The sequence below is a fragment of the Leucopleurus acutus genome (genome assembly GCF_964270905.1).
Source record: "Leucopleurus acutus genome assembly, chromosome: 2".
In the NCBI taxonomy this organism is placed as follows: Eukaryota; Metazoa; Chordata; class Mammalia; order Artiodactyla; family Delphinidae; genus Leucopleurus; species Leucopleurus acutus.
In genome coordinates, this window is record NC_139143.1 from 75,880,855 (window position 1) to 75,903,350 (window position 22,496).

General features: G+C 37.8%; 1 protein-coding gene across 1 annotated transcript in view; it reads right to left on the bottom strand.

Moving 5' to 3' along the window:
* The window catches only part of ATF6 (activating transcription factor 6), a 221,677-nt gene that overhangs the window by 99,792 nt on the left and 99,389 nt on the right, over positions 1-22,496 (bottom strand). The gene's annotated exons all lie outside the window — the stretch shown is intronic.

The following is a 22,496-nucleotide window of genomic DNA, read 5'->3' on the forward strand; positions in this document are numbered from 1 at the left end:
TCAGTGGGAAAACGGAAGCCATCAGAGATGTCTTATCTTCCTGGAACCAAACGTCCTACCTATAAACTGGCCTAGCCTCTACCACAAGAGAAGAAAGGTCTCACCTTCTAGTGCAAAGGGTAGTCTTTCTGCTTTTGAAATGAATTCCACCCTTCTGCCCCTCCTCAAGGACTTCATCACTTCTCCTATTTAACACTGCTCTCTTCCTATCCACTGGTTCATTCCTTTAAAATTTTAAATTGTTATCTTGGGATTAAAAAAACAATTATCTTTTCTCTGTTCCCTTTGTCAACTAAAAAGAAAAAAAAAATGTCCAACCTGAAAGTTGAGAATTACGTTTTATTTGGCGGACAAAACTGAGGACTTAAGATAGCTCTAAGACACTGCTCCAAAGAGCTAAGGGAGTAGCCAGGATATACAGGAGTTTCTGCTGCAAAGATCAGGTGGTTGGAACTTCAAAAGACTACTGCGAATTAAAGAAAACCAGATATCTCAAGTTAAGAAATTTAGCGCTTTTCTATGTAAGGGAAGATTCAAGAGTCTGGGCTCACTGAAATCACTCCTTTGATATGCACTGCACCCTAGACATCCAGGGCCAGTATCCTGTGCTTTCCCATCCTGAGTTCCCTCAAGGCTCAAGGTTGGGGGGGCCATAGTGACTTGACGGCTGCAACATCTTTTATTTACTGATATGGCGGACAACAAATTTCATTCATACCTTGTATAGGCAGTTCTCAGAATAGTTATGCTGCCCTCATTTCCTTACCACCTAATCCATCCTTAATCTCACTTTCACTTCCATCTCATCACTAAAGGGCCCTTGTGAAGGACACCAATGACTTTCATGTTGACACATCCAGGAGATACTTACCTTGATCTTACCTGACCTTTCAGCAGTATTCAGATCAAGTACTCATTCTCTCTTGAAACCATCCTCTCTTGGCTTTCCTGGCTTTCCTCCAACTTTGCTGGTTGCTCTGTTTCAGTTTCCTTTGCAGGCTATCCTTCTCTAATGGAATCTCTAATTCAATCCTGGGCCCTCTTCTCCCTCTACACTCTCTTCGTAGATGAAATTCGCACAGATATTTCAAAATTAAATGTTTCCAAAAAGAACTCAATATTCATATGAAATATATTATCCTGCCCTACACCAAATCGTTCTCATCTCAGTAAATGGTAGCACTATCTACCGAATTACCCAAGCCAAAAATCTGAACATCTCCAATTCCCACTAAATCTATCTGCAAAATGTATTTAGAACCCATTCATCACTCCATTGCCATCATCATATCACCTGGACTACTGAAAAAGCCTTCTAATTGCTCTCTTTGCTTCTACCATGTCTCCTTCTAATCCTCGGCCCAGACAGCAACTAAAGCCGTCCTACAAACTAAATCATTCATGTCATTCAGTTGCTTAAATCCCTTAATTGGCCCTCAGAATAAAATTGAAACTCCTTACCATAGCTCACAGTCCTTGTGTGATATGGCCCCTTCCGGTCTCTCCAATCTCATTTTCATAACTCAGCCTCACCTCCCAAACCATTGATTAAGTCTTCTGGAGAGGAGTTTCAAGATGGCGGAAGAGTAAGACACAGAGATCACCTTCCTCCCCACAAATACATCTACACGTGGAACAACACCTATAGAACACCTACTGAACGCTGGCAGAAGAACTCAGACCTCCCAAAAGGCAAAAAACTCCCCACGTACCTGGGTAGGGCAAAAGAAAAAACAGAGACAAAAGAATAGGGACGGGACCTGCAAAAGTGGGAGGGAGCTGTGAAGGAGGAAAGGTTTCCACACACTAGAAGCCCCTTTGCGGGCGGAGACTGCGGGTGGCCGGGGTGGGGGGGGGAGCTTCGGAGCCGTGGAGGAGAGCGCAGACACAGGGGTGCGGAGGTCAAAGAGGAGAAATTCCCGCACAGAGAATCAGGGCCGACCGGCACTCACCAGCCCGAGAGGCTTGTCTGCTCACACGCCGGAACAGGCGGGGGCTGGGAGTTGAGGTTCGGGCTTTGGATGTCAGACCCCAAGGAGAGGACTCGGATTGGCTGCGTGAACACAGCCTGCTGGGGGGTTAGTGCACCACGGCTAGCCAGGAGGGAGTCCGGAAAAAGGTCTGGAGCTGCCAAAGAGGCAAAAGACTTTTTCTTGCCTCTTTGTTTCCTGGTGCGCGAGGAGAGGGGATTAAGAGCGCCGCCTAAACGAGCTCCAGAGACGGGCGCGAGCCGAGGCTATCAGCGCGGACCCCAGACATGGGCGTGAAACGCTAAGGCTGCTGCTGCTGCTACCAAGAAGCCTGTGTGCAAGCACAGGTCACTATCCACACCTCCCCTTGCGGGACCCTGTGCAGCCCCCCCACTGCCAGGGTCCCGTGATCCAGGGACAACTTCCCCGGCAGAACAGACAGCGCACCTCAGGCTGTTGCAACGTCACGCCGACCTCTGCAGCTGAAGGCTCGTCCCGCATTCCGTACCCCTCCCTCCCCCCAGCCTGAGTGGGCCAGAGCACCCTAATCACCTGCTCCTTTAACCCCGCCTCTCTGGGAGAGAACAGATGCCCTCAGGCGGCCTACATGCAGAGGCGGGGCCAATCCAAAACTGAACCCCAGGAGCTGTGCAAACAAGAGAAAGGGAAATCTCTCCCAGCAGCCTCAGGAGCAGCAGATTAAATCTCCACAATCAACCTGATGTACCCTGCAACTGTGGGATACCGGAAGAGACAACGAATCATCCCAAATTGAGGCGGTGGACTTCGGGAGCAACGATTTATATTTTTTTCCCCTTTTTCTCTTTTTTCCGTGTGGATGACAGGGTCTTGGTGCTCCGACCGGGTGTAAGGCCTGTGCTGGGAGAGCCGAGTTCAGAACACAGGTCCACCAGAGACCTCCCAGCTCCATGTAATATCAAACAGCGAATATCTCCCAGAGATCTACATCTCAACACCAAGACCCAGCTCCACTCAACGACCAGCAAGCTCCAGTGCTGGACACCCTATGCCAAACAACTAGCAAGACAGGACCACAACCCCACCCATTAGCAGAGAGGCTGCCTAAAATCATAATAAGGTCACAGACACCCCAAAACACACCACCAGACACAGACTTGCCCACCAGAAAGACAAGATCCAGCCTCATCCACCAAAACACAGGCACTAGTCCCTTCCACCAAGAAGCCTAAACAACCCAATGAACCAACCTTAGCCACTGGGGGCAGACACCAAAAACAACGGGAACTACGAACCTGCAGCCTGCGAAAAGGAGACCCCAAACACAGTAAGTTAAACAAAATAGGAAGACAGAGAAACACACAGCAGATGAAGGAGCAAGGTAAAAACCCACCAGACCAAACAAATGAAGAGGAAATAGGCAGTCTACCAAAAAAAAAAAAAAAAAATCAGAATAATGATAGTAAAGATGATCCAAAATCTTGCTAATAGAATGCAGAAAATATAAGAAACGTTTAACAAGGACCTAGAAGAACTAAAGAGCAAACAAACAGTGACGAACAACACAATAAATGAAATTAAAAACTCTCTAGAAGGAATCGATAGCAGAATAAATGAGGCAGAAGAATGGATGAGTGACCTGGAAGAAAAAATAGTGGAAATAACTACTGCAGAGCAGAATAAAGAAAAAAGAATGAAAAGAATTGAGGACAGTCTCAGAGACCTCTGGGACAACATTAAATGCACCAACATTCTAATTATACGGGTCCCATTAGAAGAATAGAAAAAGGGACTGACAAAATATTTGAAGAGATTATAGGTGAAAACTTCCCTAATATGGGAAAGGAAATAGTTAATCAAGTCCAAGAAGCGCACAGAGTCCCATACAGGATAAATCCAAGGAGAAACACACCAAGACACACATTAATCAAATTATCAAAAATTAAATACAAAGAAAAAATATTAAAAGCAGCAATGGAAAAACAACAAATAACATACAAGGGAATCCCCATAAGGGTAACAGCTGATCTTTCATCAGAAACTCTGCAAGCCAGAAGGGAGTGGCAGGACATATTTAAAGTGATGAAAGGAAAAAACTTACAACCAAGATTACTCTACCCAGCAAGAATCTCATTCAGATTTGATGGAGAAATTAAAACCTTTACAGACAAGCAAAAGCTAAGACTATTCAGCACCACCAAACCAGCTTTACAACAAATGCTAAAGGAACTTCTCTAGGCAGGAAACACAAGAGAAGGAAAAGACCTATAATAACAAACCCAAAACAATTAAGAAAATAGTAATACGAACATACATATTGATAATTACCTTAATGTAAATGAATTAAATGTTCCAACCAAGACATTACTGGCTGAATGGATGCAAAAACAAGACCCGTATATATGCTGTCTACAAGAGACCCACTTCAGACCTAGGGACACATACAGACTGAGAGTGAGGGGATGGAAAAAGATACTTCATGCAAAAGGAAATCAAAAGAAAGTTGGAGTAGCAATTCTCATATCAGACAAAATAGACTTTAAAACAAAGACTATTACAAGAGACAAAGAAGGACACTACATAATGATCAAGGGATTGATCCAAGAAGATATAACAATTGTAAATATTTATGCACCCAACATAGGAGAGCACCTCAATACATAAGGCAAATACTAACAGCTATAAAAGGGGAAATCGACAGTAACACAATCATACTAGGGGACATTAACACCCCACTCTCACCAATGGACAGATCATCCAAAATGAAACTAAATAAGGAAACACAAGCTTTAAATGATACATTAAACAAGATGGACTTAATTGATGTTTACAGGACATTCCATCCAAAAACAACAGAATAAACGTTCTTCTCAAGTTCTCATGGAACATTCTCCAGGATAGATCATATTCTGGGTCACAAATCAAGCCTTGGTAAATTTAAGAAAATTGAAACCGCCTCAACTATCTCTTCCGACCACAATGCTATGAGACTAGATATCAATTACAAGAAAAAACCTGTAAAAAATACAAACACATGGAGGCTAAGCAATACACTACTTAATAACCAAGAGATCACTGAAGGAATCAAAGGGGAAATCAAAAAATACCTAGAAACACATCACAGTGAAAACACAATGACCCAAAACCTATGGGATACAGCAAAAGCAATTCTAAGATGGAAGTTTATAGCAATACAATCCTACCTGAAGAAACAAGAAACATCTCAAATAAAAAACCTAACCTTACACATAAAGCAATTATAGAAAGAACAAAAAACCCTCAAAGTCAGCAGAAGGAAAGAAATCATAAAGGTCAGATAAGAAATAAATGAAAAAGAAATGAAGCAAACAACACCAAAGATCAATAAAACTAAAAGCTGGTTCTTTGAGAAGATAAACAAAATTGATAAACCGTTAGCCAGACTCATCAAGAAAAAAAGGGAGAAGACTCAAATCAATAGAATTAGAAATGAAAAAGGAGAAGTAACAACTGACACTGCAGAAATACAAAGGATCATGAGAGATTACTACAAGCAACTCTATGCCAATAAAATGGACAACCTGGAAGAAATGGACAAATTTTTAGAAAACCACACCTTCTGAGACTGAACCAGGAAGAAATAGAAAATATAAACAGACCAATCACAAGCACTTAAGTTGAAACTGGGATTAAAAATCTTCCAACAAACGTTAAGTCCAGGACCAGATGGTTTCACGGGAGAATTCTACTAAACATTTAGAGAAGAGCTAACACCTATCCTTCTCAAACTCTTCCAAAATATAGCAGAGGGAGGAACACTCCCAAACTCATTCTACGAGGTCACCATCACCCTGATACCAAAACCAGACAAGGATGTCACAAAGAAAGAAAACTACAGGCCAATATCACTGATGAACATAGGTGCAAAAATCCTCATCAAAATACTAGCAAAGAGAATCCAACAGCACATTAAAAGGATCATACACCATGAACAAGTGGGGTTTATCCCAGGAATGCAAGGATTCTTTAATATATGCAAATCAATCAATGTGATACACCATATTAACAAATTGAAGGAGAAAAACCATATGATCATCTCAATACATGCAAAAAAAAGCTTTTGACAAAATTCAGTACCCATTTATGATAAAAACCCTCCAGAAAGTAGGCATAGAGGGAACTTACCTCAACATAATAAAGGCCATATATGACAAACCCACAGCCAACATCATCCTCAATGGTGAAAAATTGAAACCATTTCCACTAAGATCGGGAGTAAGATAAGGTTGCCCACTCTCACCACTACTATTCAACATAGTTTTGGAAGTTTTAGCCATAGCAATCAGAGAAGAAAAAGAAATAAAAGTAATCCAAATTGGAAAAGAATAAGTAAAGCTGTCACTGTTTGCAGATGACATGATACTATACATAGAGAATCCTAAAGATGTTACCAGAAAACTAGTGGAGCTAATCAATGAATTTGGTAAAGCAGCAGGATACAAAATTAATGCACAGAAATCTCTTGTATTCCTATACACTAATGATGAAAAATCTGAAAGTGAAATTAAGGAAACACTTCCATTTACCACTGCAACAGAAAGAATAAAATACCTAGGAATAAACCTACCTAAGGAGACAAAATACCTGTATGCAGAAAACTATAAGACACTGATGAAAGAAATTAAAGATGATACAAACAGTTGGAGAGGCAGACCATGTTCTTGGATTCGAAGAATCAACATTGTGAAAATGACTATGCTACCCAAAGCAATCTACAGATTCAATGCAATCCCTATCAAACTACCACTGGCATTTTTCACAGAACTATAACAAAAAATTTCAAAATTTGTATGGAGACACAAAAGACCCTGAATAGCCAAAGCAATCTTGAGAAAGATAAATAGAAGTGGAGGAATCAGGCTCCCAGACTTCAGACTATACTACAAAGCTACACTAATCAAGACAGTATGGTACTGGCACAAAAACAGAAATATAGATCAATGGAACAGGATAGAAAGCCCATAGATAAACCCACGCACATATGATCACCTTATTTTTTATATAAAGGAGGCAAGAATATACAATGGAGAAAAGACAGTCTCTTCAATAAGTGGTGCTGGGAAAACTTGACAGCTACATGTAGAAGAATGAAATTAGAACACTCCCTAACACCATACACAAAAATAAACTCAAAATGGATTAAACACCTAAATGTAAGGCCAGACACTATCAAACTCTTAGAGGAAAACACAGGCAGAACACTCTATGACATAAATCACAGCAAGATCCTTTTTGACCCATCTCCTAGGGAAATTGAAATAAAAACAAAAATAAACAAATGGGACCTAATGAAACTTCAAAGCTTTTGCACAGCAAAGGAAACCATAAACAAGACCAAAAGACAACCCTCAGAATAGGAGAAAATATTTGCAAATGAAGCAACTGACAAAGGATTAATCACCACAATTTACAAGCAGCTCATGCAGGTCAATATGAAGAAAACAAACAACCCAATGCAAAAATGGGCAGAAGACCTAAATAGACATTTCTCCAAAGAAGATATACAGATTGCCAACAAACACATGAAAGAATGCTCAACATCATTAATCATTAGAGAAATGCAAATCAAAACTACAATGAGATATTATCTCACACCAGTCAGAATGGCCATCACCAAAAAATCTACAAACAATAAATGCTGGAGAGGGTGTGGAGAAAAGGGAACCCTGTTGCACTGTTGGTGGGAATGTAAATTGATACAGCCACTATGGAGAACAGTATGGAGGCTCCTTATAAAACTAAAAACAGAACTACCGTACGACCCAGCAATCCCACTACTGGGCATATACCCTGAGAAAACCATAATTCAAATAGAGTCATGTACCACAATGTTCATTGCAGCTCTATTTACAAAAGCCAGGTCATGGAAGCAACCGAAGTGTCCATCGACAGATGAATGGATAAAGAAGATGTGGCACATATATACAATGGAATATTACTCATCCATAAAAAGAAATGAAATTGAGTTATTTGTAGTGAGGTGGATGGACCTAGAGTCTGTCAATCAGAGTGAAGTAGGTCAGAAAGACAAAAACAAATACCGTATGCTAACACATATATATGGAATCTAAAAAAACAAAAAACAAAACAGGTCATGAAGAACCTAGGGACAGGATGGGAATAAAGACGCAGACCTACTAGAGAATGGACTTGAGGACACAGGGAGGGGGAAGGGTAAGCTGGGACAAAGTGAGAGAGTGGCATGGACATATATACACTACCAAATGTAAAATAGCTAGTGGGAAGCAGCTGCATAGCACAGGGAGATCACCTCAGTGCTTTGTGACCACCTAGCGGGGTGGAATAGGGAGGGTGGGAGGGAGGGAGATGCAAGAGGGAAGAGATATATGTATACGTATAGCTGATTCACTTTGTTATAAAGCAGAAACTAACACACCATTGTAAAGCAATTATAATCCAATAAAGATGTTAAAAAATAAGTAAATAAATAACTTAAAAAAAAAAGTCTTCTGCCACATTGGTTTTCTTACAATACCTCAAATAACACTTTATTCTATGAGGCCACCATTACCCTGATACCAAAACAAGACAAAGACAGTATAAAAAAAGAAAATTATAGGCCAATATCTCTTTGATGAATATAGATGCAAAAATCCTCAACAAAATATTAACAAAACAAATCCAAAAATACATTTATAAGATCAGACACCAAGATCAAGTGGGATTCATTCCAGGGTCACAAGGATGGTTCAACATTCAGAAATCAATCAATGTGTTACACCACATTAACAAAAGGAAGAAAATTCACATGATCATCTCAACAGATGCATTTTTTTTGAGAAAATTCAGCATCCATTAATGATAAAAACTCTCCACAAAGTAGGTATAGAAGGAATACATCTCAACATAATAAAGGGCATTTATGACAAACCAACAGCCAATATCACACTCAATTGTAAAAAGCTGAAAGCCATGAATTCCCTGGTGGTTCAGTGGTTAGGACTCTGTTCTTCCACTGCAGGAGGGCAGGAACAAGACAAGGATGTCCACTCTCACTACTTCTACTTAACATAGGGTTGGAAGTCCTTGTCACAGCAATCATACAAGAAAAAGAAATAAAAGGTATCCAAATTGGAAGAGAAGAGGTAAAACTATCACTATTTGCAGGCGACACAATACTTTATTAAGAGAACCCTAAAGAATCCACCCCAAAACTTATTAGAATAAATGAGTTCAGCAAGGTTGCAGGACACACAATTAATATACAGAAATCTGTTGTGTTTCTGTACACTAATGATAAAGTATCAGAAAGAGAAAGTAAAAATAAAATCGCATCAAAAGAATAAAATACCTAAGAATAAATTTAAGCAAAGAGGTGAAAGCCCTATACTCTGAAAACTATAAAACACTGATGAGGACTTCTCTGGTGGTCCAGTGGCTAAGACTCCACACTCCCAATGCAGCAGGGCCGGGTTTGATCCCTGGTTAGAGAACTAGATCCCACATGCCTCAACTAAAAGATCCCACATGCCACAAATGAAGATCCTGCATGTGGCAATGAAGATCCCGCATGCTGCAACGAAGACCTGGCACAGCCAAATAAATAAATATTAAAAAACCAAACAAACACTGATGAAGGAATTTGAAGATAATACAAAGAAGTAGAAAGATAGCTCATGTTCTTGCATTAATTTATATTGTTAAAATGGCCATACTACCCAAAGCAATCTACAGATTTAATGCAATTGCTATCAAAATATCCAGGACATTCTTCACAGAACTAGAATAAATAATCCCAAAATTTATATGGAATCACAGGGGACCCCAAATTGCCAGAGCAATCTTGAGAAAAAAGGAACAAAGCTGGAGGTATAACCGTCCCAAACTTCAGGCTATATTACAAAGCTACAGTAATCAAAACAGCATGATACTGTCACAAAAACAGACTCATAGATCAATGGAACACAATAGAGAGCCCAGATATAAACCCACACACCTATGGTCAATGAATCTATGGCAAAGGAGGCAAGAATATACTGTGGAGAAAAGAGAATCTCTTCAACAAGTGGTGCTGGGAAAACTGGTCAGCCACATGTGAAGCAATGAGATTAGGACATTCCTTCATATCACACACAAAAATAAACTCAAAATGGTTTAAAGACCTAAATGTAAGACTAGAAACCATAAAACTCCTAGAAGAAAACATAGATGAAACACTCTTTGACATAAATCGTAGCAATATTTTCTTGGATCAGACTCCTAAGGCAAAAGAAATAAAAGCAAAAATAAACAAATGGGACCTAATTAAATTTAAAAGCTTTTGCACATCAAAGGAAACCACTGACAAAATGAAAAGACAGCCTACAGAATGGGAGAAAATACTTGCCAACAATGCAACTGACAAGGGGTTAATATGCAAAATATACAAACAATTCATACAACTCAATATCAGAAAAAAAAACCCCACAAACAAAACAATCCAATCAAAAAATGGGCAGAAGACCTGAATAGACATTTTTCCAAAATAGACATACAGATGGCCAAGAGGCACATGAAAAGATGCTCAACATCATTAATTATTAGAGAAATGCAAATCAAAACAGCAATGAGATATAACCTCACACCTGTCAGAAAGGCTATCTTAAAAAAAAGTCTACAAATAACAAATTGTTGTAGAGGATGTGAAGACAAGGGAACCCTGTACACTGTTGGGAATGTAAATCGGTGCAGCCACTATAGAAAACAGTATGGGGGTTCCTGAAAAAACTAAAAATAGAACTACTATATGATCCAGCAATTCCACTCCTGGGTATATATCTGGAAAAAACAAAAGCACTAATTCGAAAAGATATATGCACCCCCAATGTTCACAGCAGCACTATTTACAATAGCCAAGACATGGAAGCAACCCAAGTACCCATCAACAGATGACTGAATAAATAAGATATGAGATAAATACACACACACACACACACACACACACACACAAACATACAAACAGTGGAATATTACTCAGCCATAAAAAATGAAATACTACCATCTGTAGCAAAGTGGATGGACTTAGAGAACATTATGCTTAGTGAAATAAGTCAGACAGAGAAAGACAAATACTGTATGATATCACAAATATGTGGAATCTAAAAAATAATACTAGTGAATGTATACACAAAACAGAAACAGATTCACAGATAAAGAAGACAAACTTGTGGCTACCAAAGGGGAAAAGGAAGAGGGGAGGGACAAATTAGGGGTATGGGATTAACATAGATAAACTACTATGTATAAAATAGATAAGCAACAAGGATATACTATATAGCAGAGGGAATTATAGCCATTGTTTCATAATAACCTATAATGGAGTACAATCTGCAAAAATACTGAATCACTATGCTATACATCTGAAACCAACATAATATTGTGAATCAACTATACTTGAATAGAAAACCAAAAGATTTGCTTCCTTAACCCTCAGCCATACTGGCTACAACTCAGATGCTGAAAAAGATAAAACCAATGTACTAGAGAATTCTGTGACTCATGGAAAGGCAGAATCTACCAAGAAACTGTTGAACTGTTAATAAGAAATGATCATATGCTGAAAGCTATCTTTCTCTTGCATTACAGGTGTCAGTAATCTATCTTATTGTCTCTTATGCAACAAAACATTTCAAATAGTATTAGGGTGTCAGTTAAGTTCCAGTGTTATTCTGAGACCAATCATGTAGAATTTAAAGACCACTAAAATATCTTACATGGTAAATGCTGAAGAAGTACATTTACCTGAGAGACTAATAAAGTCTTGGATAGTTGGCCTTGCTCAGTGCCTGCTGGATGAAAAGTCAGTAAAAGAAATCATGGCACTGCTACTTTCTAATCATATAATAACCCATTAAATTAAAGATTAGCTGCAAATATGAAGACTGAATTAATATTTCCACTACAGAATTGTGCTTTTGTTTTATAAATGAAAGTACCTACAGACTGGATGTTTTGTTTATATTCATTATGAGCACCAAGTAATCAGGAACAAAGATCTTATATGGGAATGTTTGGCAACAAACAAAAGCAGTACTAAAATATTCAGTGTTGAATAATGTTTTTGAATCTCATCACTTATCCTAGAACAACTGTGTTGATATTACACTGATAGTACAAAATCAATTCTGATACCTTAGCCTGAATCAAGACAGTAGTACCAAACTGTATTAGAGTTCACTGTACTATTCATCACCTCATGTTCAGATACACACACACACGCACACACACACACACACACACACACACACAAAGTCAGTTTAAGGAAAAAAATTATTAATTTTATTAAATCTTAAGCCTTGAGTAGACTTCTTTTTAATATTCTGTGACAAAATAGGAAATACACTTCTGCTGGATCCCAAAGTTTTTTGTTTTGTTTTGTTTTTTGGCCGTGCTGTGCAGCTTGCAGGATCTCAGTTCCCCAACCAGGGAAAGAACCTGGGCTGGCAGTGAAAGCCTGGAATCCTAACCACTAGGCCACCGGGGAACTCCCTAGCTACTTTTTAATGTAACACCAGTTTTACTTTAAAGAATGCCAGATAGACAAATTATAGTTATTTTGACTTGGGTATGTGACAGACAAATGAATTAAAGGAAGCTGCCACTTGAAGGAAAACAACTGACAATCTTTTCAACAGTGATAAAATTTGAGTCTTCAGACAAAAACAAGAATTCTGAAAAACCTGCATCTGCTACCATGAACTTAACAGCTTCCTAATATTAAAGACTTTTCAGATAAGACTTGTGGTGGTATTAAACAATGTGATTTTTAAAATATTGTATATAAGCCACGTCAACATTTGGAAGATCTCCATGTCTCAGTGAGCCAATTTTTTCCATCTGACCAAAGTGTGATGTTACAAAATCATGCATGGGGAAAAGATCCACTCAAAGTGCAAGATAAACCAAAAGATTTTTTTTAACATCTTTATTGGAGTATAATTGCTTTACAATGGTGTGTTAGTTTCTGCTTTATAACAAAGTGAATCAACTATACATATGACCAATAGATTTTAATGCATCAGAGTGCTAAAAGTTCTCAGATTTGGCTTCTACACTGCAACTACCCTTTAAGAAACTATCTCTTGTTGAATTTTGGTGTAGCATCAAAGAAGAATACCCACAATTATCTGAAAAGGCTTTATAAATATTCCTTTCTGGGCTTCCCTGGTGGCGCAGTGGTTGAGAGTCCGCCTGCCGATGCAGGGGACACGGGTTCGCGCCCCAGTCCGGGAAGATCCCACATGCCGCGGAGCGGCTGGGCCCGTGAGCCACAGCCGCTGAGCCTGCGCGTCCGGAGCCTGTGCTCCACAACGGGAGAGGCCACAACAGTGAGGGGCCGCGTACCGGCAAAAAAAAAAAAAAAAAAAAAAAAAAATTCCTTCCTTATCCAACTAAATTATCTGTGTGAGGTCAGATTTTCTTCATATATTTCAACTAAAAGGAAATGATTAATGTAGAAGTACATATAAGAATCCAGCTGGCTTCTACTAAGCCAGATATTAAAGAGATTCATAAAAATATAAAACCATGCCACTCTTCTCACTAATATTTCTTTGAAGTGTTTTGGAAAATATAAGGAGTTCTGAAACCAAAAAGTTTGAGAACCACTGTTCTACATCAGTCTAAGGACCTCCACTTTCTCATTACTCAGTTGAGTCTGAAGCCTGATTTTTTAGGCAAAATAGAAGCCTGGAGATCAGAGTCAATTATATAGAAGATGAGTGGAAAAATATCTGATCAGATAAATGTCTGACTGCAAAACTCTGCGTTGGATATTTTTTCATTCCAAAGCCAAGGAAAAATTATTTTTTGATTATATATCATTCTCTTTATAATGCTTGTACCTCCACCCGAATAGATATCTGAAAGCTACTAATTCAAAGCACATTTAAGAGGAAGAAAGCAACCAGTCTCTTTAAAGAACTTCAAATTAAACATCTGACATCCCCTCCCAAGGCAGATTCATACTTAACAGAATAAAACTTATTGAATTTCTATTCAATAACAAATGGAACAAGAAGAAAAATAGCTATAAAACTTAAACTGAATAACAGAGGCCTTTTATTCTGTATGATATATTTTAGTTTTAAGATTTATTTCTAGGTGTATTATAATCAGACACAGATGACTCTAAATTATTTGAAATATAGGTTATGGGAGATTCGTTTGACAAGCTTTTCTTGAACACCTTACATATTCAAATTAAACACTGTGCAGGAGATAAAAATGCTAATATCGTCCCATCCTTCTAGGACACCAAAGACACACATTATAGATGGGTCTCTATACATACGGAGTTTATTCAGTCTGCGGCTTATTAATTCCAGTGCTTAAAATGGCACCACAGTCTGTTTGACACCCTAATTGAAAAAAATCTTCTCTATCCATGTACTACCAGGCTCAGTGTTTCAACTCTGAAACACAGAGAAGATCTTACTGGGTATATAGTTCCCTCATGCAACATGGTACCTAAACTTCTTAAAATGCATTTATTTTTTTAATTGAAGAATAGTTGATTTACAATGTTATATTAGTTTCAAGTGTACATTATATTCCATTTGAAGTTATTATAAAATATTGGTTATATTCCTTGTGCTGTACAAAATGCACTTAAATTTACTAATTTTCAAAGACTGATTTCTAGATTTACCATGAGACGTAGATGGCCCTGAAAAAAGTAGTTAAGAAGCTGGTCTGTCACAAATTGTCTATCACATCATGGTAATGGTATAAACTAATTTAGAATATGGCATGTCAAACTGATGGATTTGGTATCCAGTTTGTTCATTCATTCATTCAATATTTACTGAATACCTGCTATGTGCCTGGTACTATGCTGGATACTAGGGATAGCACGATAACTAAGACAGAGACGGTTCTTGCCCTCAGGGTGCTTAAGGCCGGGCCAGGGAAACAGACATTAAGCAAACAGTTGCATAATTATTTAGTTAGACATATACCACACTCCTGGTCTCAGCTAATCGTCCATCCTGCTGGCTTCCAGTGAGATTCCTATACTAGGAATCGGAAAATTCCTCAAAGCCCATCCATAACAGACTCTAGATTAGCATCAATGCCTTGAAATAAATGCCACACACCTATTAGAGCCTTAGGATCTTTCAAGAAAAACCAACTAAGTGTCAGTGTTCAGATTTGCTGATGGGGTCAAAGTTAAACAAATCAGAGTCCAGAATAAGAAATCACTACATATGGGGGAGGGGAGGACACAAGCATTTCAGATCTTACTCCTGAGTCAGATGATAAATCATCAACTTTTCCTAACTACAGTAATTGCTTCCTCCATATTTAAGTTTTGTGACATTACCAAAAAGCTTGCATCAAATTTTGTTTAAACATAAAATGATTTAACCGTCTATTTTGCTAGTTTTCTGACTTTATATGAGGAAAAACTCCAAGACCATCTAGGTATTAATTAAATTAGAAATAGTTCTATCAAATTTTATATTTTAAAAACATTTTACCATTATTAAAAGTCAGCTCCTTATTTAAGATTTAGAAGACTTTTGATGTCCCAAGGAATACTTTAAATATGATTTTATTTGTTAGAAATCCGGTTTTAATTCCACATTCTCTTTTATTTTTTATAGTCCTACTGCAAATAAACAAAAATTTTTCTTCAACTTTCTCCATGTTCTGATTTAAATAGAAAAACATTAATACAGATGAGGAACAAACATTGACATGTTTATTTTCCTTTAAAACATCTGTCAAAAATAAAATATGCACTCCATTCTTACGTTTATATGTATATAAATTAACCACAATAGTCTCTCTTTACTTTATACTTTACCTTCATAGCCCTCCTATCCTTAAACACACGCATACACGCACAAACACAAACACCTTAGTTCTCTTCCCTTTACCTGTCTCCAGGCTATTTCCCCTTCCCTTCAATGCCAAATTTACCAAGCCCACCACTTTATTTCCTTCACAGTCTCTCTTAGCCTCTAATCTGGATTCTGTTCTGAGTACTCTACCATAACTGTAATCTCAAGTCACCAACGATTTCCATGTTTATATGGGCCAAATGGGCTTTTCTCATTTCTCATTCTCAGTGAGCTCTGTGACACCCAATACTGCTGACCACCTCCTTTATGAACTCTTCTTCCTTGACCTCCATGTTTTAAAATAAAACTAAGTTGATTTCTTTCCACTTTCATCTGTAGTACTATTCCAGTTCTCCTTCTATATCTCTAATCATTTCCTCTGTGTTTCCCTGGTAGCTCTTATTTCTCCTACACTATTACTCTACGTAGCATGGTTCTTGGGTTTCTTTCCACAGGGCTTTATCTTTGGTCTTGCCCTCTGTGGAAATGAACCTAAAGCAACTCAAACGATGTTTTGAACAGACAGATCAGTGGAATTAAATTCCAAGTTGAATATTCTGAAGGATAAGGCAGCATTTGGACATAAAAGTGCTAGAAAGGCAATATAGGGAAGTGGCCAGAAACACAGACTCTGGAGCCAGACTCTCAGTTAAATTCTGGCTCAGTCACTTCCAAACTATGTCACATTGGAAAAATTAATTAACCTCTCTGTGCCTTAGGCTCCTCATCTGTAAAATGAGGACAATAATCGTACCTACCTCAGGATTAAAGACTGGCATATTATAAGCGCTATAAAGATCATTATTAAATAAATTACAAGACCACCATCTATTAAAAAATCAAACTCATTAATTTATAGGTCTACCTTGTAACTCAACATTTTGGTTTTGTTATGGTTGTTTTTCAAAACCCTTAAAATGTTCTAACTCCAACTGACTGAGAGTCACTCTAGTAACTTTAAAGAGTTTTAACACAATACTATAGATTTCTAAGAGGACAGTGTTCACACACAGAAACACATATACACACATATACCTACACACACACACACACACACACACACACACACACACAGAGTTAGAAGAATACTATAAATTTCTAGAGCGAAAAGGAAAACGCAAATCTGCTCTAACTTTATCATTTTACAGATCAGGAAACTGAAGATAGGAGAGACAAGTGATTTGTCCAAAGTCAAATAGTAAGTGACAGAATTGGGGCTAAAATGCAAGTCACTAAGGCCTGTATCTATGAATTATTTAAAAAACATTTTTCCTCACATATTCATAATGTGAAGAAATATCTTTTCTTAGAATGCAGTTTTGCTTTCAGGAAATGTTTTCTTCCCTCATTATGAAAAATCTGAAATTTTATGAGAAGGAAACTATCAAAACTTTATCAATTATTAAATCCTACCTGAAGAATCAGGGTAACTTTAGATGTCTTTCTTTAGAAGTCATTCTATTCTGTAGCTAAAAGTTTGTCCACATCAAAGTAGACCATATATTTTAAACTTTTTCATGGTTATTCAATATACAAAAGTAATTTTAAACATTCATTGAGAAAAATTTCCTTCTTTGTCTCTGCAAACCCCATCTCTACTAATCTTTTGAACAGCAGGACATAAAAGATAAGGTAAAAAGGCACAAATAAACAGCAGTTTGAGTCCTAACATTTATTTAGGACTTGCTCTGCACAGTCTGCAGTACATTGCAACAGACCTTGTAGAAAGACAAAACAGAAGGAATAGACTTTATCCCTGCCCAGAGAAAGCATGCCAGCTAAAAAAGGAGCCTAAACAAATGCATATGAAAAACACATTATAAAATAAAGACTACCAAATAGAGCACAAGAATAACGAACAGTTGGAAAATTATCCTGACTCAGATGGACTTGCCCACTACCCTGAGAATTTTGAAGACTTCAAATTATTCATGAGTTATAAATTCTTTGTGCCCATGGCTATTCTACTTACAAGTCTAGTTACAGAGACTGTTGAACAATCATTTTTCAAACATAAAACAAGTTATATTACACTATGCAATTGAAAAATCCAAATAACAGGTGGTTGTTTTTTTTTAACGTTAGCTAGGAATCTGTTACAGAGCCAAGGAACAAATGACTAAATCCCCTAAAACCACACAACAGTAACTCATATTTAACAAGGAGCTTGAGATCAAAAGTTTCTGATCTCAAGAATCCGGCATGCCATATACAGAATGCATAATAAAATGCATTTACACATGCACAAAAACCACTCTTCTCTATGAGAAGTTCTAGAGTACCAATCATTAAAATACTGTCTATTTTGGCTAAAGTACTTCCTTTTTAAGACACAGCAAAGATTTTTTTTCCTCAAATGTTTTAAAAAGAAACCAGAAACTCTCAAAGCCTATTTATTCTATTCTCTTGGTTTGAAATCTGAAGCTATACTATAACCTTTCAGACCATTAAGTTATTCTTTACTATTATCAAAGTGTAACCTAATAAAGCACTTAATCTACAATCAGGTAATTAACAAACAAAAAATTTTAATTGTTATGCAATAACTCCAGCAAAAGTGTCCAGCAGATATGGCAACAAAACATGGTTGGTTTTGGAGGAATACAGTAATTTTGCTATTTAAATATTCAGCAATCTAAAATGCAGCACCAGGGCTTCCCTGGTGGCGCAGTGGTTGAAAGTCTGCCTGCTGATGCAGGGGACACGGGTTTGTGCTCTGGTCTGGGAAGATCTCACATGCTGCGGAGCGGCTGGGCCCATGAGCCATGGCCGCTGAGCCTGCGCGTCTGGAACCTGTGCTCCGCAACGGGAGAGGCCACAACACTGAGAGGCCCGCGTACCACAAAACAGATAAAAAAAAAAAAAAAAAAAAAAAAAATGCAGCACCAGAATGTAAAGGAAAAAAAATCATTGTATTAAATTTGAACACTTCAATTATTGCCCTAGTTCTACTGCTTACCATTTTTGTGTCCTTAGAGAAGCTACTTAACCTCTCTGTGCCTCAATTTTTCCATCTGTAAAACAGGACTAGGAATACTTACTTTATTATATGTAAGGAACTAACAAGATGATATATGTGAAAGGGGTCTGTAAACTATAATGGCCGTATACATTAAAGGTGTCCTTATTTGTATATAAATGAAAGAGAAAATGGATATATAATGTTACTGATGTAATCATTAAGTAAATTCAGGTTAAGTGGATCCTCAGACAACTCGGTTCTATTTTTTACAATATGCCTAAGACCTGGATAAGAGTAAATCTCAAAGTAAGCTAACAATTATTTAGAAAAAGCCCTCTAAAAGAAGTTTTTGAAGAAGTCTCTTCTAAGATAAGACTTCTTTTTAATGCGAGTATCTTTCCAAACTCATTTAGTCACATTTTTTTTTTTTTCCAGCCAGACAAAGAATCTGGCTAAAAGGCCATGAAAGCAGAGATAAGAAAATGGCCAAACTCCAAGATCCATGTGCACACTCAAGTTGTGAAGTTCCAAAACAACAGAAGCTGTATCCTTTTGAAGTAGACTTTATAAACTAATTTCCTTTGATTTCTAAGGAAATTCCTCTTGCCTCTGAAGATTTTATATAAAGTTATATATACTAAACAAAACTTTCTAAGAAATAAATAATATACATTAAGAAAATATGCCATTCTTCCAAGCATGTATTAGGTATTAATCTAGGCATTAATTTATAAAATATCATTGCCATTCTGTGAAACTCTCTATTATGGCCTTCCATGGGAATAAACCTTTGGCAAACCTTTTGAACCAATAACATCACCAGTCAACCTTTCTGCATTAATTAGCATCTTTCCTATTCTTTGTCCAAAGTTTCAAGTTTCTGGCTCATGCTGCTTGAATCTGTAGAGACACTAGACACCATCCCTTCTCCACAAAAGAAAGCAGTGAGGTCTAACAACAATCCACTCCCAAATGACTCTGCCAAATATTAAAAAAACGAGGATGCAAGTACCTCAAAGTTCTCCCTATTGACTATTAAACATTTCACAGTCAAACATTTCACCAAGGTAATTTTTTTAAGCTCTAAAGCTTAGATTCAGAAACAAGCACAAAGCTGATGCATCTCTGGCTAGTACAACCATAAATAAAGAAAAGACAGGTCATCTCTAACTGAACTTTCTGCTGGACTTCACTGTTTATGTTACTTCTTAGATCAGTAAAACAGATTTAGATTTCTCCAAGCAAAACATGTAAATATACCCTTTAAATGATTATGGAAAACAATGAACTTCCATCACTGTGACATCTCTTAGTGAACCATACCTAAAATTGTTCTGTTTAATAAGCACTGAGTGGCTAGCATTGTGCCGAGTGTCAGGAGTGGTAATAAAAAAGCACGTGACACTTTCTGCCTTTCAGAGGCTTATGATACAGATGAGAAGACAAGCCTTTTAGATCAAACAACTAGGGACCAATACAAGAAAGAACTTTTTTTTTAAAGCAGGCGTTGTGTAGCATAATAAACAGTTTATGAAGCCCTAAGGGCCCACCACAATCATTTTCTCAGAAGAGTGGCCCAGGCTGTTCCTTTTGCATAGTTGCTGGCTTACAAAGCAAAAGAATACATTTAATGAAATCAACACTATTTCCCTGGTCACAAAAGAATGGACCACGGATCATGAGCCAGGGTTATCACAGCAATTCTACCCAACTATATATATAATCAGATCCTCTTTCTGCTTAGGGAGTCTGAATGAGCAATGTGTGAAAAAGACTAAAATGGAATTACTGGAGCTGCTGTTGAATCAGGAGTGACAACAAGCCACTATTTCAATTTTCCATGAGGACAAGTGTATGTTCCAAGCTATGCAGCATAAGAGTTGCTTTATTAAATAATGGTATACTAAACAGTCAATAGCTACATCTACTTTTTTAGATCTTAAAATATTCTTTTAAACACATGTCCAATTATACAATAAGACCACATGGTTTGCTTATTGGCTCTGTTAAGTCTGGTTTATACTAAGCAAAACCTTGAGGCATGAGAATCCCTATATTTCTTAATTTCTAATGTAATCGCACAGTATCAATTACAATAATTTCTGTCAATGAAATTAAGAGCCTAAATGAAAGAAAAAGTCTACATCTTTCTACACAAGAAATGATGCCACTTGCCTTTTTGATGAAACTGTTAGAATATTTTATATGGAAAAATGAAAACAAAAAACTAAGCATGAGATCATTATGTATTTCATTTTCACTTTAGCAAGAACAAAAAGAACAATCCAGGATTTAAGAATCAAATTCCTGTCCAATGACACTATTTATAGTCATGATGATAAAATTAACTTCCTTATCCCAACTGTTAAAACAAAATAAAGAAAGAAAAAGTGAAAAAGGATGCTGTCTCTCTCTAACTACTGTTATCTAGTTAAGTTCATGCTTATCCTCACTTTACCTTGATATAAAACACTAAGATATGATAAATCAGTAATTAGGAAATGAAAAAGTCAAACAGAATGTGAAAGAGAGTCCTAACAGTTTTCTTAAACATGAGAATGTTTTTTCTACGACATCAAAGGATTGGAGGGAGGGTGATAAATAATTTTCTAGTAGCACTTTTCACAGCAAACTAATGAGAAGTAGCTTTTACAAATGCAAGAAACGTAATGCATTTATTTTAAAAAAAGAACACCATTCAGGCTTCCCTGGTGGCGCAGTGGTTGGGAGTCCGCCTGCTGATGCAGGGGACGTGGGTTCATGCCCCGTTCCAGGAGGATCCCACATGCCGCGGAGCGGCTGGGCCCGTGAGCCGTGGCCGCTGGGCCTGCACGTCTGGAGCCTGTGCTCCGCAGCGGAAAAGGCCACAGCAGCGAGAGGTCTGCGTACCGCAAAAAAAACAAAACAAAACAAAACAAAACAAAGGACACCATTCATCTTCCTTTGTAAAAATACAGTCCCTTTAAGGCTAGGATAATTTTCTTCATAACAAATACTTGTTCTCTTCCCTAGAAAAATGTTACTAGTCGTAAGGTCAATCTGTGGCTTGACAATTGCTACTTTTAATATATACTGTTCTGTTTTCATCAAATAATAGAGAAATTATCCCAAACCTAAGAAAATGTATTCAGCTATTTCAGTGTTAAAAATATTCTTTTGTGGTAACTTCCATAACATATACTTCAACACATTCATTTTAACACGTATCAAGTCTCTTCTTCGTAGTGCTGGATCCCATCTTAAAAAGTTTACTCCTGGGCTTCTCTAGTTGCGCAGTGGTTGAGAGTCTGCCTGCCGATGCAGGGGACGTGGGTTCGTGCCCCAGTCCAGGAGGATTCCACATGCCACGGAGCGGCTGGGCCTGTGAGCCATGGCCGCTGAGCCTGCGTGTCCGGAGCCTGTGCTCCACAACGGGAGAGGCCACAACAGTGAGAGGCCCATGTACCGCAAAAAAAAAAAAAAAGTTTACTCCCACCCCCCAACCCCTGCCAACTTTAAACATGATTGTGTCAACCCAAAGCTAATACTAAGCTCTGGTCAGCCAATACAGTTGGAGCCTTGCTGAAACCCTGTTCTCAGCTGCCCCCTTGCTGCTGAAAATGAACTTGGAGGCTGGCACAGTATAGAAATATACCAGCTGTGTCTGAGAGAATAGGCTGAACACAGGAAATTTTTGAGAAAAGGCAGAAATCATGAGAT